The sequence below is a fragment of the Idiotropiscis lumnitzeri genome, unplaced genomic scaffold (genome assembly GCF_059441095.1).
Source record: "Idiotropiscis lumnitzeri isolate Australia: NSW breed Sydney's pygmy pipehorse unplaced genomic scaffold, RoL_Ilum_1.0 HiC_scaffold_264, whole genome shotgun sequence".
NCBI classification, from domain to species: Eukaryota; Metazoa; Chordata; class Actinopteri; order Syngnathiformes; family Syngnathidae; genus Idiotropiscis; species Idiotropiscis lumnitzeri.
The window spans coordinates 45,937-64,566 of record NW_028283802.1 but is presented as its reverse complement, the minus strand read 5'-3'; positions in this window follow the sequence as shown (position 1 = coordinate 64,566).

The following is an 18,630-nucleotide window of genomic DNA, read 5'->3' as shown; positions in this document are numbered from 1 at the left end:
AATTGCGTATCATCAGCATAACAATGAAAACTAATGTTATATTTCCGTATAATATCACCAAGCGGTAGCATCTAGTACCAATCCCTGCGGAACTCCGCGTGTGATCTTACAAAGATCAGAAGTCGCATTGCCATGAATTACACGGTGCCTCCTCTCCGACAGATACGAATTAAACCAAGAAAGCGCTGAACCTGAAATGCCAACACAAGTTTCAAGGCGTTTTAATAATATGTTATGATCAAGTGTCAAAAGCGGCGCCAAGATCGAGTAAGAGTAATACAGTGAACCCTCGGTTATCGCGGTTAATGGGGACCGAGACCACCCGCGAAAACTGAAAATCCGCGAAGTAGCGGCGCACCTTCAAAAATGCTTAAATTATATATATATATATATATATATATATATATATACGGGTAGAGAGAGAGAGAGTGAAATTCATGTTATAACAAAAAAAAATTATTATTAAAACTTCTTATTTTTTTATTCCCCAGCCATTATTTTTGTATTTATTCAATTACTTATTTTTGTATTTATTTAATTACTTCGACTTTTAACTTCTGGTACGCCGTCCGGTGTGCCCTGTGAATGTTATGATCCTCCAGCAGAGCTGGAGGATTGAGCAGGACTCTCCAAACGCAGACACAAGTAGGATAACAATCCGACGCCAGGTAGTCAGTGTAGGTGGTAGTGAGTGTAATCAGTGAGTGAATGGGAATCCGGTGCGGGGCTGGTGGGCGCGTCTCGCAGCAGCTGACCGCATGGCGCGAGACGATCGCTGGAGGAACGCCCACACAGCTGAAAAAACAAAAACACACGCGGCATGACAGGCACGGATCATGCCAGTGAAATGAAAGGTGGCATTCTTCATTTATTTATTTATTCATTTATTCATTCATAACTGACAGCCTCGCGCTCCGCTCGTGCCCGGGGGGAAGAGGTGCTCCTCTTCGGCTTAACTGTGACGCGAGCATGCCCTCCTCCTCCGGAGCTTCCATTCGGTTAAACTTAGGGGCCGCTTGACACCGCCCGTGCCCGGGGAAGGTGCTCCTCTTCGGCTTAACTGTGACGCGAGCATGCCCTCCTCCTCCGTAGCTTCCATTCGGTAAAACCTGATTGGAAAGGTTCAAATTGATTATTACTAGTCATATATTCATTAAGTTTTTCAAGATTTTTGCAATAAACGGAAGATTTGAAACCGGTCTATAGTTGTTGAGACTCTCTGGGTCGAGGTTTGGTTGCTTAAGTAGCGGTCGCATAATGGCGGTCCTAAAGCTGCTGGTACTATACCCGTGGTAAGTGATAGATTAATAATATTTAAGACAGACGGTCCTAGGGTCATAAACAGTTCTTTAATTAGTTTGCCAGGAAGCGGATCGAGCACACAAGTTGTCGGTTTTGCCCCACTAACCAATTTTGTTTGGCTTTCAAGAGATACTTTTTTAAATTGAGATAAGGTTATCGGACAGTTATCAGCCCTAATGTCCCTATTAACACCATTTATGACGGAATTCAACGGAATTGTAAGAACAGTGTCTTTAATCTCATCACGAATACACTCAATCTTCTGAGTAAAGAATTGCATGAAATCGTGAGCTGAATAGGAAGAGCTATCCGAGGTTGGTTGCTGTTGCGTTAGCATTGCTACAGTAGCAAATAAATATTTAGGGTTGTTTTTATGTAAAACAATTAATCTAGAGTAATAATTAGTTTTGGCTAGATTGAGCGCTTCCTTGTATAAACTAGCGCACCATGCCTGACGGAAGACCTCCAGTTTGGTCGCACGCCATTTGCGCTCAAGCTTCCTACAAGAATCGTTTCAGTATGCGTGTTTCCTCATAAAACCACGGAGTCAGCCTCTTTGGACAAGTTTTAGTTTTTAAAGGTGCGACGGAGTCAGGCGCATTTAACAGAGCGACATTAAAGTTGTTTGTAAGATCATCAATCGTACCAATATAATTAGGAAACGAATCGGTTACTAAAGGGAGTAGCTCAGAGAGCGCAGCGGTGGTTAAGGAGCTAATGTTGCGGCTGCTATAGCTTTGATCATGGTCAGAACGATGGCAATGCGCCAAGACTTCAAATTTGATTAAGTAATGGTCAGCTATAGCACTAGTATATGGTAATACAATTATTTTTGAGGATGCTAAGCCCCGGGTTAATACCAAATCTAACGTGTTACCATTTATATGCGTTGCTTCATCTATTATTTGCATGAAACCAAACATATCAATTATTGTCCGAAACGCCACGGTAAGTGGTTCCGACGGGAGATTCATATGAATGTTGAAGTCGCCCATGATATATTATCCGCATGAGTTACCAAATCAGCCACAAATTCAGAAAATTCATCTAAAAAGCCTGAGTAAGAGCCAGGGGGACGGTAAAAAACGGCAAGATAAAACGGCAGTGCGGCCGTGGATCGCATAATGAGAACTTCAAATGTTTTGAAGGAATTGCTAGGACGAGGACTAAGTTTTAGATTAAATTCGGAAATGAGGGCTACACCCCCATCTTTCTCATCATTGCCTCTCGCAGGCAAGGGGCCAGAGACAATTACTCGACTCAGACTCATCTTTCTGGCGAGATCACAAGTCCTTGCTATGTTTTTTCTTTGTGATCTCTGATTGCTTCATCCTAGTTGTTGGAGCAGTTTTCTTTTGAGTAATGCAGTATGGCAACACCACCACTAGGGCAATTGATGACGTCAGCACTGGTTGCGTTCATCCATAAATAACAAATGCAGGACAGGTGGGGGAACGCTGGTCGGATACCGTTTTTCAACCGCACTTACTCAAGACGCATTATTTATGTACAAACTGGAAGATAGAAGATAGTATATTGTATTGATTACCGCATATGCGCGGATGTTTTTGATTTGAAGTTTGGAAGACCGTAGCCATTGATTTATTTATTTGATTTACTTGACTTCACGGCATGACATCTGGACTGAAATGACTACGATTAAGACTAACCCTTGACTGTTTGACGTGACATACATAACTACACATCAACATCAAGACCAGTGAAGCCGAGCGAACGTCATCGCAACTTCAACCCATGGTGAGTGAGTGCGCGTTAAAACTTTCTTTAGCCAGCGTATCATTGAAACGGCAGTAACACTAGTGTCATTGGAGCCGACGTGTATTACTATATCTGAATAGCTAGCGTTGTTTGCACTGCGCTGGTGTCTAGGTCTCTTGCGTGCTAGCTCCATAAGATTAGCTTCAATGTCGGGTGCTCTGGCCCCAGCAATACACATTCTGTGGTTGGATTTTCAAGCTTAATGTATCGAGTAATGGAGTCACCTTTCACTAAAGTGCGGGAGCCAGGAGACCGAGGTGGAATGGAACTGCTCTGTGTCTTAACAGGCTCAACGCGATTAGCAAGCCGTTTACGGCCAATGCTAACCGGTGCTGTCCGCCACATTTACGCTTACCACATTACTCTGCTCTAGCTGGCGGACACGTCCCTCCAGCAGGGAGAGTCTTTCCATGAGAATGGTGCAAGTGTTGCATGTGGTGGTGCACGAAACCATAGTTGCGTTTTCACTTACTTTTGATACATTGTATCTGATAGTCCCTTGCAGACTAACCATGTGTTGCACGTCATCGCCCAAACAGACTCTATTGTGAGCTACTTCTAATAATTTATTGACGTCCTATTTTGTTCTTCCAAATGTAGCAACCGATAATAATGTGCCCTTTTAAAGTTTTGACGTTTGTTTGAATTCGCCCTTGCTTATTGACTCTGATATTAAGGTCCAATTGTGTCAGTGTATCACGGCCTAATAAGTAAAACGCACGTTCATGTAGAACTGCTTCTCCACTTGCTTTTTTTGTTTGTTTTTTACGTCACGTGATCCTCCGTTGCTTTCACGACTGGTCCTGACAAATCACAAATTTCTTATCAAACTTGATTCTGTCTGTGTAAATTGTAATCGGTTTTCCTGGGTGGTTGACGGCAGTTTCGAGCAAAGTGGCCATGTTTCCTACAGTTGTAGCAGACGTCGTCTTTTGTTGGCAGGTGTCCTCTTCCTCTTCCACGTCCTTGGTAGAAGATCGGTGCTGACGGGGTGGTCGTGAGGCCCGCAGCCCATTTACGCATATTATCTTGGATTGGTGTGATTGTTTGGCAGGCCGCTTTGCATTCATCTCTTGTGGCAGGCTTCCCAGGGCGCTGTTGTCCACTTGTTGAGGCAATCCCGGCTCCTTTTCTCGCTGGCCCTCCTCCTCAGCTCTCTCACCCTGACTTCCTTTTTCACTGTCACTGTCTCTTTGATCCTCGGCTGGTGCATTTCCTCCTTTTTTTCTCGCTCCTGTTTCTTCGTCTTTCTTTATCTCCATATTAAGTACTTTCTGCTTCTTCTCTTAAACGTCTTTCACTCTCTTTCTAAATCAGCACACATCTTTCTTGGAGATGATAACCACCGGACTGCACCACTCCGACTTGGAAGGCTCAATGACTCCAAGCTTCAGCATTTCCTGGAGCTCCTTGGTTAGTCTCTCCACCAAGTGTTGCGGAACTCGGTAGGGGCGCTGACGAATTGGTAATCCTTCTTTGAGACGAATGACGTGTTCTACCACCGTCGTCTTCCCTGGGCTGGCGGAAAAAAGAGAAGGCACCGTCTTGAAAATTAAGCACATCTCTGTGACTTGCTTGGGTTTCCGACGTGCCAGTGCAGGCGCATCTGTCGTCGTCGAGGACTCCAGCTCTGCCTCGTCATCATCATCATCATCATCATCATTGTCGTCGTCCTCGTCCTTGTCGTCGTCGTCGTCCTCCTCCACCTTCCGCGCGAGTATGACCTCCTTTGGAGCCTGGTTTGAACGCTCCTTCCACTCTTTGAGGAGGTTCACATGATAAGTTTGTTTATTTTTTTTCTTCTCCGGATGGAAAATCTCATAGGTCACTGGACCCATCTTCCGGGTGACCTCATATGGCCCCTGCCACTTTACTAAAAGCTTGTTGTTGCATGTGGGGAGAAGCCGCAATACTTTTTGGCCGGGTTTAAACTCCCGGTGGCGAGCTTGCTGGTCATACCAGGTCTTCTGGCTTTTCTGGGCCTCCCGCAGGTTGACCTCTGCCTCCTACTGGTACCTGGCCAGTCTCTCCCTCATTTCCAGCACAAATTTCACCACCCCCCGATCACTTCACGTGGTGGAAGGTGCCTCCTAGGCCTTTCGGAGCAAGTCCAATGGCCCCTGAACCTCCCAAGCATGCAAGAGTTCAAAGGGAGAGAAACCTGTTGACGCCTGAGGAACTTCGCGATAGGCAAACAGCAAAAAGGGCAGCCACCGGTCCCAGTCTTTTCCAGTATCATCCACAAATTTCTGGAGCATCTTCTTTAAGGTCTGATTGAACCTTTCCACTAGTCCATCAGTCTATGGGTGGTATGGAGTGGTTTTGATGGCGGAGATGCCCAGTTGTTTGTTGAACAGTTGCATTAACCTTGAAGTGAAATTGGTTCCCTGGTCTGTTAGAATCTCATCTGGTATGCCAACTCTGGAAAGGAGTTGCACCAAGGCACAAAGTACTGCCGGAGCAGTGATTGTGCGCAATGGAAATGCCTCTGGGAAACGTGTGGCGTTGTCACACACTACACCACTGCTTTTTGTCAAAGGACCCACAATGTCCATAGCAATCCTGCGGAATGGAATGTGCAGCTTTTTTAAAATGGCTTGCCATGGCCCTCTAGAAATATTCAAAAACTTCAGCCCTGGTTGAGTGATTCACCTACTTTTTGTAAATTCGATGGAGTATGTATAAGGCCAAGACCTACAAAAAAGTCTCTTGGAGCCATGCGCTAGGTTTTACAGGAAGTCGGCCATTTTGAATTTACTTAAATGGGGGCGGTTCACCACAATGGACTAAATGCTTAAAAACTCCCCTGCTCATGCTCTAAAAAAATCCCAAACTTACCCTGTACATAAGGTGCTAACTTTGATAGGTAAGCTAAACTTTAGCCACAGTAGACGCGTCAGCGACTATGCAATCGGTGGGTGGCATTCATGAGAATCGGGATCGCTCAACATACAGATAATAAATAAAATCACTGTAACTGGAGGGATTGTAAACTGCTAAAGCAGGTACAACAAGCGGATCCAAAAAATTTCTGAGAGTTACCGGTGAGCAGTGGCAGCCAAACGTGCCAGCGTCCACCCAACCGGGAGTTGATTCAATATTCACAATATTTTATTATTTTGTCGTACAGTTGTTTAAAAATGGCTCGCTATCGCCCCCTAGAAAAAAAAAACAACAAAAAAAAACAGCCCCATATCTCTGTTTCACCAAACTGAAAATTTGATGAAGTGTGTACAAAGCCAAGACCTAATAAAAAGTCTCATGGAGCCGTATGCTAAATTGAACAGGAAGTCGGCCATTCTAAATTTATCAGAATCCGAAATCCTTTTATTGTCATTGTACAGTGTGCAACAAGATTAGGGAGCTCCCCTCTCCAGTGCAATACAACAATAATTTAATCAAATATATAAATTAGATAAATAAGAGAATAAATATTGTGATGGAAAATAGTATGAAATTGGAGAAATACAACACAATACGTCGCTGTTCAGCAAGGTAAGGGTGGTCGTGTGTGTGTGCATGTGTGTGAGAGTTCAGAATGGTGATGGCGCTCGGAAAGAAAATGTTTTTCAGTCTATTAGTCTTTGATTTGATGCACCTGTAGTGCCTGCCAACAAATTTACTTCAAACATTGACGAGGCTTTGAAAACAAAAGCTGCTCTAACTTTAACTACAAGCAAATTCCTCTTGAAGATTCCTCACGTTATTTCTCGGAAATATTTCACATTTCCAACGTGCCAGTACCCCAACGTTGTCCGGGTGGCGAGGGCCCTTTATAGCTGCTCGCAGCTCTAGTTTTTAATTAATTTTTTAAAATCAATGGTGATGACAGTGAAATATGTCTGGTCTGGTATCATGATAGCTGGAGGATATTTTGTCATGATATTTTAGTCAGGCCTGATAACAGTGATGTATGCTGATTTCAGGCTACTTTTATTTTGAAATGCCGTATCACATTTTGGTGGGACCGCAATTGATGGACAACTGGGGTTGTCTAGTGTCCCCCAAAATGGGTCTGATATCACGATAGCTCGAGGGTATTTTGAAATGATTATTTTAAAATCAGTGTTGATGACAATGAAATGTGCATATTTCAGGTGTTTTTTTTTTTATTGTGAAATTACACCAGATTTTGATGGGACCACTTTTGATGAACAGCTGGGGTCGTCGAGTGTCCAACAAAACTAGTCTGGTATTACGACAGCTCCAGCTCTTTTATTTTAAAATGCCTCCTTACATTTTGATGGGACTACTTTTGGTGGAAAGCTGTGTTGTCTAGTGTCCTCCAAACCTGGTTTGGTATTACCATAGCTAGAGGATATTTTTTAATGAAATTTTAAAGTCAGGCATGATGACAGTGAAATGTGCAGATTTCAGGCAACTTTTAGTTTGAAATTACAAATTAGATTTCAATGGGACCACTTTTTATGGACAGCTGGGGTAGTCTCGTGTCCCACAAAACTGGTCTGGTATCACGAAAGCTCGAGCTATGTTTTTTTTTAACTCAGTGGTGATGACCGTGAAATAAGCGAATTTCAGGCTACTTTTATTTTGAAGTGCCACATCACATTTTGATGTGACCACTTTTGGTGGACAGCTGGTGTGGTCTAGTATCCCCAGTCCTGGTTTGGTATCACGATAGTTTGAGGATATTTTTTAAAGATTTTTCTTTTAAATCAGTGTTGATCACAGTGCATATTTCAGGTGATTTTTTTATTTTGAAATGCCACATCAAATTTTGAAGTGACCACTTTTTGTGGACAACTGGGGTGGTCTGGTGTCCCGCAGAACTCGTCTGGTATCACGATAGCTTGAGGATTTTGTAATGATTTTAATTTTTTTAATCATTGGTGACGACAGACAAATAAGCAAATTTTCACGCTTTTATTTTTAAATATCCAATCAGATTTTGATGGGACCACATTTGTTTTTCCGGTTCCGTCGCCACGCGAGTGGCTACCTGCTAGAGCAGCACGGCTCACTATTTGAGCCTTTTTCGCGTGTTTTTCCCTTTACCCAGTTTTATTTATTTTACCTCATCGCAGCAATGGACATCCAAATTGCGGTGGTTTTATTGCTGCTGAGGGCTGTTTTTTGCGTGATCGTGTCCGGAGATGTCACTGGGAGCTACGGATCAATCGTTTACACAAGAGATCAGCTGTTAGCACTTCGTGCTAACCCCGTGCCGACTCCCGGAGCGAGACCCGATATCCCCCACGAGTTGAGGAGGAAGAGACGGGGGATGTCGCGCGGGGGCGAAACGCCAGGCAAAGAGGAGGCGTGACCACCCCGTCCTCCCGTCCGTTTTTATGGGAAATGTTAGATACCTTCCCAAGAAAATGGACGAGCTAACAGCGCTAACGCGGCACGAGAGGAACTTCCAATGAGCTAGCTTGCTGATGTTCACGGATTCATGGCTAACAGAGCTAACGCCGGACACCGTTGTGGAATTTGACGGCTTCCAAATACTACTTGCGGACAGGACACTGGAAAGCGGTAAGAGGAAAGAGGAGGGCTGGCTGTGTTTGTTAATGATAGATAGTGTAACCCTAGGCACATCACAGCTAAGGAGCAACTTTCCAGTCGGGACAATGAGCTGCTAGCTGTTAGCATGCGTCCATACTTGACAAGCATCGCGAGTTAACAAGGACGCGCACGTAACAGGTGCGTGAGTAAACTGCTTAAAACTTTGATCGTCATTCGGCTGACCTACAAATTGAGACGCTACAGTCAGTTTGACGTTTTTGTTTGCTTCATTGTGGATTGACATGGAGGAACAAGACAGTGGAAAGCGGACATTAAAAATGACGGAGAAAAGCTGTAGAAGATCACAAGCCTAAACGGATGCAGGCACGCAGCTGCAAATTTGCTCAATTGACCTCCATGCAACGTCAAATTGAACAATTGATGGAGGATGATGCAAATGTTGACGCTGTAAAAAACTGAGGTTCGTGTTTGCTTTAGCGGCATGGAGCAAGAATTTGTGGACCTCAATTCCGGTCTGCAAAATTTAAAGACTGAAGAGGATTTTGCCGATGACCAAAATAACTGGTTTGATCCAAAAAATGTAATTAATGGAAATGTGAGCAATGGAAGAAGGACGTTTTGAAACGTGCAGAGGAAGGATGCAATAAACAAATATCACCTGCTGATAGTAGATCTGCATCAACTAACTACACCCATAGAAGTAGAAGTAAAGAATCTAACAGACAGAAGCTCACTTCTGTCAACGTCTTCAATTAAATTAAAGGCTCAAATGGAACGAGCATGTTTAAAGGCAAAGGCTGCTGATTTACAACAAAGGTTGGCACTTGAGCAAGAAGAAGCTGCAATTAAAGCAAAGAAGGAAATGCATGCAATGCAAACGGCACTCCCTGAGTCTGATGCTAAATTGGATGTCTTGAGAAGATATGAAAATACCCAGGAGGATGGTATCCACATTCCTGATGAGTGTGTTACAATTTAAACAAGGAAAAACATTCAATTACCATCACAGCCTATCAGAGCAACAAGCAGTGTTGACCTGAAATGCTCCCACTTCGACTATTCCAATGGCTAGATTTCCACATCAGACAGAAAGTAGAGAACAACAGGGACATGTGCTTGATGGCCTTTGCCACGCAATCTCACAGCAAGCCAGTGTCGCAGAATACTTAGCAAAGAGTCAAAAAGCATCGCTTCTTCCCGAACTTTCCATTCCTACGTTTTACAGGCGACCCTCTGCATTATAAAACCTGTATAGGTGCCATTGAACATGGGATTGAAGGCCGTACAAGTGATAACCGTGATCATCTTCAATTTTAGCTGCAGTATACTAGTGAACAACCACATGAGTTGGTGAAGAGCTGCATCCATATGGAACCTCTGACAGGATATACCAAAGCAAAACAAATCTTGAAGGAGTTTTATGGTGATGACTTCATGATAGCAGAAGCATATTTAAAGGAAGCCATGGATTGGCCAACAATCAAGTCTGAAGATGGTGTTGCACTTCAGTCTTTCACATTATTCCTTATGGGCTGTTCGAACATAATGGCAGATGTTAATTACATGGAGGACTTGGACAACATGGCTAATATAAAGGCATTGGCAAACAAACTTCCATACAGACTTATAGAATCTTGGAGAAAATTTGCCTGCAATCTCCAAGAAAGAACAAATAGAAGAGTGAAGTTTAAGGATTTTGTTGACAAGCACGAAAGATTTCTATAAAACAGAAAACAAAATCACAACACACAGAAACAACAAAATCAAAGAAAGTCTTCACAACAGTCATTGTGCCCGCCAAGATGGAAAACAACAAAACCACCACGCCAAAGGCAGAACCTGTTTCAGTGGATGCTATTGCCAAACCATGTGCTAATTGTAATGGAGAGCAACACAGTCTCACAATTGGTAAGGAATTTAGGAGAAAGCATCACAAGGATAAGATTGACTTCTTGAGGAGCAAGGGTCTGTGTTTTGCATGTTTGATGCACGGTCGCATTAGCAGTTGCTGGAAACAAAAGCTTCAATGTCAAGAATGCTCTAGACTGCATCCTACAGCACTACACATTGTCCATAAACTTCTGCAAAGAAACAGCCTAAGACGATTGTGAATAGCAGTACCTATTAAGCGCCCTCGTACAAACAACAGAAACCTGGGGTGTCACTGGGGCCTGTAAATAGGACTGCATCCTTTCAATAATTCCGGTATGGGTCAAGGCACAAAAAGGAACCAAGACAGTGGCGACTTACTGTCCGGTTTAAAAATGCCCTGACGCCTTTTTTAGACTGAAATAACTTACTAAAGTTTTCGTTTTGTGCCATTCAGAATGGGAGAGGGAGCCAGGAGGTGAAACAGCCGTCTTGCCAGTTCAATCCCGCACACCCTCTGACTCTCACCCTCCGTTCTGCCTTTTTATTGAAACTAACTCATCAATAACTAATCACCAGAAGACAGAAAAGCATCAACAACTAATCACCAAGAGACAGAAAACATCAATAACTCACGGTATAAAGGTCAGTTTAACTAAAGCATCAATAACTAATCACCAGGGACTCCAGCAGGCAGAAAATCATAACCCAAGGTCAGTTTAACTAAACACATCTTCAGGATACGGTGTCTGTGTGTGTGTGTGTTAAAATAACAAGTAAGTGTCTCTGTGTGTGTTCAACATTAATGAGTGTATAAAAACATGATTATGAATACACAAACTGATTACCTATCCTCAGCCCATCTTACATTTCCCCCCTGTTGTGGATTTAAAAATCATGTCCTTACGGCTTTAAGACAGATCATCATAATGAAATCATACAACAGTGTGATCATCAGTGGAGGAGCGAAAACCTCACATTAGGGAAAAATTCCCCTCCTCCCTTCCGGCGTAGAATGAGATCCTCATAATTTGATGACCATCAGGGAATAAAACTTGTCCCTGGGGTGACTTGGTGGAGGCCCTTGCCTCGTTGTAGGAGAGATAAGATAAGATAAGATAAGATAAGATGTCCTTTATTAGTCCCACAATGGGGAAATTTGAGGTGTTACAGCAGCAAAGATATAGATCACACAGAGTCGGCGGCGTAATGTAGCCGTTAATGTATAACATTAGCAGCAGACATTCAGAAAAAGCATGCAAATATACACAGTATAAACGTATCTAAGTGTAAGGAAACACTCCTAATGTTTGTCCATTATACGGAGGGGGAAACGCTGTAATGATAAAAACTACTGAATGATTGAAAATACTGCAATCATAAAAATATTCCAATGATAAAAGTACTGTAATGGTAAGAGTACTGAAATGATAGAAAAGTACTGCATGATAGAAAATACTGCAATGGTAAAAGTACTGTAATAGTAAAAGTACTGCAACGATAGAAAAATACTGCAATGATGAAAGTACTGCAATGGTAAAAGTACTGCAATGGTAAAAGTACTGTAATAGTAAAAGTACCGCAATGATAGAAAAATACTGCAATGATAAAAGTACTGCAATGATAAAAGTACTGTAATAGTGAACATCCTGCAGTGGTAGAAATACTACAGTGATAGAAGTATTGTAATAAGAATACTGTAATGGTAAACAAAATACATCATTGGTCAATATTTAAGTACACCCTTGGCTGAAAGTACAGTAGTAGTTAATATTGCATCCTAGGACTGCACAATTGCACTAATGCCCTCCCGTTTGTAGGCCTGACCCAATGTTCTTGTTAAAAAGTCTGACAGCAGTTGGCAGGAAGGAGCGGCGAAATCTCTCTTTGGTACAGCGAGGGTGTAAAAGTCTGTCACTGAAGGAGCTGTAAAGTGTTCTCAGAGTGTCATTGAATGGGTGGGCTGGTTTGTCCAGCATTGATGACAGTTTTGCCGTCATCCTTCTGCCCCCCACTGAGTCCACAGAGTCCAGGGAGCAGCCCAGGACAGAGCTGGCCCTCCTCACCAGTTTGTCCAGTCTCTTTTTGTCTCGGCCCGAGATGCCTCCTGCCCAGGAGACCACTCCATAGAAGATGACTGATGAAACCACCGAGTCATAGAAGTTCCTGAGGAGTGTTCCCCGAACGCCAAAGGACCTCAGCCGCCTGAGTAGGAAGAGTCTGCTCTGACCCTTCCTATAGAGAGCGTCTGTGTTGTCGCTCCAGTCCAGTTTATTGTTCAGATGAACACCCAGGTACTTGTAAGTTGAGACCCTCTCAACGTCTGTTCCCTGGATATTCACTGGTGCAGGTGGAGAGTGCCGACGCTTGCGGAAATCCACCACCAGCTCTTTGGATTTCCCAGCGTTGATTTGGAGGCGGTTCTGCTGACACCAGTCCACGAACCCCTGCGTAACCCCTCTGTACTCCCGATCGTCATCGTCAGTGATGAGGCCGACAATCGCAGAGTCATCAGAGAACTTCTGCAGGTGACAGGTTGTGGAATTGTATTTGTAGTCCGAGGTGTAGAGGGTGAACAGGAAGGGAGCCAGCACAGTTCCCTGCGGCGCTCCCGTGCTGCAGAGGAGCACGTCAGACACACAGTCCTGTGTTCTCACGTACTGTGGCCGGTTTGTGAGGTAGTTGTGAATCCATGTGATGAGGTGGTGGGCCACTCCCGCCTGCTCCAGCTTGTCTCCCAATAAGGCGGGCTGGATGGTGTTGAAAGCACTTGAGAAATCAAAGAACATGATCCTCACCGTGCCCCCCGCCTTCTCCAGGTGGAAGAGTGAAGTGTGGAGCAGGTAGATGATGGCATCATCCACATTGATGCCAGGCTGGTATGCAAATTGGAGTGGGTCCATTGAGGAGCTGACCAGGGGGCGCAGATGGACGAGGACCAGTCTCTCCAGGGTCTTCATCAGATGAGACGTCAGCGCCACTGGTCTGAAGTTGTTGAGCTCCTTCGGATGGGGTGTCTTTGGAACCGGAACCAGGCAGGATGTTTTCCACAGCTGGGGGACTCTGCCCAGCTTCAAGCTCAGGTTGAACATGTGCTGGACGATTCCACACAGCTGGTCTGCGCAGGATTTGAGGAGCTGGGAGCTGGTCCCATCTGGGCCTGCCGCCTTCCTCGCCTTCATCTTCCTCAGCTGGTTCTTCACCTGAGATGTTGTGAGGAACAAGGCTGAGCAGGAGGAAGTGGTGGTTGTCTGATGAGGCTGGGAACTGGAGCCTGTGGAGAGAGAGAGGGGCGAGAGAGGGGGAGAGAGGGTCTTGTTCGCAGTGGCAGGAGGGGTGGGTGGGGGCTGCATCAGGGAAGCCTGAGCGGGGTCAGACATTTGATCAAACCTATTGAAAAATAGGTTCAACTCATTTGCCCACTGAAGCCCCCCCCCCCCCTTCTGGGTCTTACCTGCTTGTCCGTGGCCTGAGATGGTCTTCAGGCCCCTCCAGACATCCCTGGCATTGTTCCGCTGCAGTTGTTCTTCCATCCGCATCCTGTAGGACAGCCGTCCTTACCTCCCGGATCTTCGTGTATGGTGTGTGTGTGTGTGCACGTGTGAGGACAGGGGCAAGAAGTCCATGTGTTTTTACGTTTCAGTGTCCAGTTTGAGTTCGTCATTCTCAACATTAATCAGGTTGTAATGGTACATTTGGGCAACAAACCTACGATTAACCATCGTCTTTGTCATAAAAATAATGCAACATGAACAGACTACACATAACAAAATGAAAACTATAATTATCCCTATATATTGTTTTTTAAATTCTTCATAGTGGTCATAACATCAATAATTGTTTCATTTTTATTAAAAATTTAAATGCAGTAATGTACTCCAATCAAGGCTGATATTCCTTTATGTACGTCATTAATTTCCAAACAATATCTAATCTTTTTGTTCTGTGGCTTCAACATATTTATCATCTCATCAATATTAGCACCACAGAGTACTGAGTTTCGAGATCCTCACAATAGTCGTTCTCAAAATGATATTTTATTTTTATCAATTTAGCTTTGTTAAGGTAAGATATTTTATTGACAATCTAACATTAATATGCAAAGAACATGTACATTAGTACGAAATGTAAAAGAAAATTGTGGTGGGGGGGTGCGAATTGTTTTCTTCTTGGTAGGGGGGGCATGACAGGAAATAATTGAGAACCACTGGTCTAGTCACACACCAGCTCGGGTTCATTCCCTACCAGAGAAATGACATTCCATGTCCCCAGAGCTAGGCGCTTTATGTTGCCGGGGATTGGACTGCCTTTGACTGCCTCCTAGCTCAAAGGAAACCCAAATTCTTTGGTCCCGCCCACTGGTAGTGAGCCGAAGCCCTTGTATTAAATAATAAATAAATACATAAAATAAAAAAATTAATAAATTTAAAAAACGGACCGATCCACTGCTTGGGTTAGTTTGACCCACCTTGAGATCCGTTCCCACTCAGTGACAGTGTCTACAAGCCACTGCCACCAGGCCAGTGAACCCAACGTCCAGGCAGTGACAAAAAACGTGATCAAATTACATTGCTCATCATAAGGTGTTTGTGAGACGCTCTTTGTATGTTTCCTCAATTAAGACCTGTTTTCCATTGGTGTATTTGAAAAAAGTGGTGAACCTGTTAAATTCACTACAAAACGTTAAGAAGATGAAAGTAATGTTTGAAGGAATATTATTTTTCTATCGACGTGCCGGCGGGCGGGCACAGATAGAGAGTGATAAATCAGCACCACCCGCGCGGGGCGTGCTGACGAAAAGGCAAGCGCTCCTCCTCTCATCGCGTCCTTATTAAGACAGAAAAAAGACGCTGTTGAATTTGACCTATTCGCAGTTCGAGCAGGTGCTTAACGCTGGAGAATATCACCACTTCGAAGTTCGAACTGCTGTTGAAACGGAGAGGTAAGTGTTTTTCGTTGGGTTTTTTTCAAAACATGCGTCGAGTGCATTTGTTCATAGTTAGAGATAGTTGTGTGGAAAACACTATACAAAGTAGCACCATGGATGTGGGCCTACAACACTGGCCTAGCAAACATGTGCTCCTACATCGACATAATTGACGAGCTCCAGTTAAGCATTGAATAATTATAAAACGTCATGGTGCTTTTACTCATTTAAAGAACTAAACCGACGCGTATTGTCATCCGGTGGTCAGGTTTGCATTGAATGTGAGCACGAGGGACGCTAGCTTGTTGCGTTAGCTTTGCGGAGCTAACAGCTTGCACTTTTGTTATAGAACCACAGAATGCAAGTACCATGATAATTTCTGTCATTAATTTTTGTGTAAGACACGATGTTCACTGGTTAATTACATGATTCTTAAAGCAAAGGTTACTGTGAATGCAATTTTGGTAAGATTTTTGTAGTCACACTGCATAAATCTGTCTGTGTCTGTTGTTTAAACTTCAATATAAACTATTATGGTTGAAATCGTTAATTGGGATGGAGGAATTGATATTTTTTTAATTTATAATTTATTTTTCTTACACTGATATTGTTAAAACTCCATTTAGCCCATAGTATTAATAATTCTCAACACAATACTGTCTTTTTTCTTTATAGAATAAACAATGCCTTCCCTGAGATGCAGGAAGTCCCCAAAGCAGGATACTATTGAACATGCAGTCAAGGGTCTGGACAAGACTGCAGAGTTAGAAGCGAAGTATATAAACTAATTTAAAGGTATGATGTTAACGCTTTTGCTAAGATATATTATTGTTTTCTGATAACCAAGCTGACATCGTTTTTTAAGTGGTTATTTTACATTAAGAGTGTCTTGACCTTTTCTTTTGCCACTTTTGTCAGTTTCAAGTTATTTCAGTGAGTGTGAAACCTGATGGTAGGAGTTCTATCTAAATTAAGGCTGTACTTGATGACGCCCTCCGGCATTTTTATACCACAATAGACCGGTGAACAAGTCCGATATTGATAGTCTAGTGTAAAGCACGTAATACGTCACAGAGATCACGTGACGCGATCCAATATGACTGTGTACAGTGTATGTCATTGTTTTGAAACTAAATAATCTTAAAGTTTTTTTTTTTACGTAACCAGGTGCAATTGACATTTGTACTTTCAGTCCTAATACATACTGGCTAATGCAATGCTGGAAAATGAATTTTGGCTGGTCTGTTCCTTTAAAATCATAAAGAAGGGCTCTGCTCTATCCCTCACAAGAAGCAATGTTTCAAACCACCCTACATTAGTATAGTGGCCCAAATGAATATGATGACTCCTTATTTGTGTGCTTAAAAATATGACGAAGCTAACTTGATTTCCCTGTTAACTAGGTCAAGGAGTATTTACCAAGGCCCCTTTCAGGAAAGACGACTTTATTCTTTATTATGGAGTACAGAGGAAAATTGATAGATTCTGATGAATCTCAACGCAGGAAGATGGATGGAAGAGGCACTGTCTTTTTGTTTGACTTCCGCCGGCAAGAAAAAACTTGGAGGTGAGGCAAAGATTGAGATGTTATCTTATTTTTGTTTTTATTTAAAAAAATAAACACATACTCATCCCATAAGTGTTAGGGGAAAAATCATTCTCTAAGCAAAAATGTATAATTACTTTTATTCATGCGTTGAATCTGTACAAATGAAAATATAGATCATGAAGTCTCAAAGACAAGCTGTTAATAGGGTCTGATTCCAATAGAAATTTCTTGTATGATTTGATTTAGATTTAAAAATTGTGGATTTCCTATTTTTATGTTTTGTGTACACAAGATTGTCTCAAAGATTAATTTCTGACATTGATTGAATAATTGTTTTTTTTTTTTTTAATCTATTTTAAGTGTTGATGCAGCTCAAGAAGATGGCAGTCTGGGAAGACTGGTTAATGATGACCACATGCACCCCAACTGTAAAATGAAGAAGATGACAACAGAGGACAGACCACACCTCTGTCTGTTTGCGCTCCGAGACATTGATGTTGGCGAAGAAATAACTTAAGACTATGGACCAGCTGGCCTTGGAGAACACAGGTTTGTAAGATGCATCTTTAAGTACAATAACAGAGCCCACTTGTGGTGTTCTGGTGATGTAGTTTCCAATTAGTTTGGCAATCTAATAAATGTATGTGAAGTTTCTATGGAAGTTGAACATGATGACTGACTGGGGGAGTTCTCCATTGTCCACTATCTGTAATTCAAATTTGTGGGTCTGAGTCAAAGTTTGGCTCTGCAGGAACAACGAACTGGTCAGGGAGTGACAGTATTACAAAGTTCTGCGTTACTCCTTTCTGGGCGGTGGCCCTGTTAGGCCATCATATGCCATATTGCAAATATCCCCATTGTGGGACTAATTAAGGACATCTTTATGTTGTGGTTTCCCTACCAGAACCAGCACCAACCCTGTATATTCATGATATAAAACACTGTTTCAATTTGATATTTAGCCTTTCTATACTGTAAAAATAGAAGACCCCAGGCTTTCCTGCGCGCCCTTGCCCAATTGGTGGTGTTCAGGAGACAACCTGGGACTGAAATATCAGTCACAACCAGTGTTGTTTTCGTCACTGATGACTATGACGAAAATACTTCGTTAACGCCCCTTTTTTAATGACGATGACAAGCTATACGAGGTTCTTTTATGACGAAAACATGACGTGATGTACATGAATTTTTTTCGTTGACTAGACAAAATTGTTAGCATGTGGTTCATAAATTATTTTATGTTGCTTTTAGTGAAATAAAGCCACAACAGTTGCCCAACAAAATGTTTTGCTTCTCTGCTTATTTTGGAGCAGTGAGTATTGATTCCACTGTTGCCACTTTTTTCTGTTTGTAATGAAGAATCCTTAGTAGTCCATCCAAAAGTCTTTGTTATTGGGTGGAAACCTTGAATGCCTTGTTTTAACTCAAATGGACTTAAACCCATCCATCCATCCATCCATCCGTTATCTGAACCGCTTCTCCTCACTAGGGTCGCGGGGGGTGTTGGAGCCTATCCCAGCTGTCTTCGGCAGTAGGCGAGGTACACCCTGAATTGGTGTCCAGCCAATCGCAGGACATGCATAGACGAACAACCATCCACGCTCACACTCATGCCTCGGGGCAATTAGAGTGTCCAAGCAACTTGCCATGCATGTTTTAAGAATATGGGAGGAAACCGGATTACCCAGAGGAAACCCACGCAGGAAGGCCGGAGCCA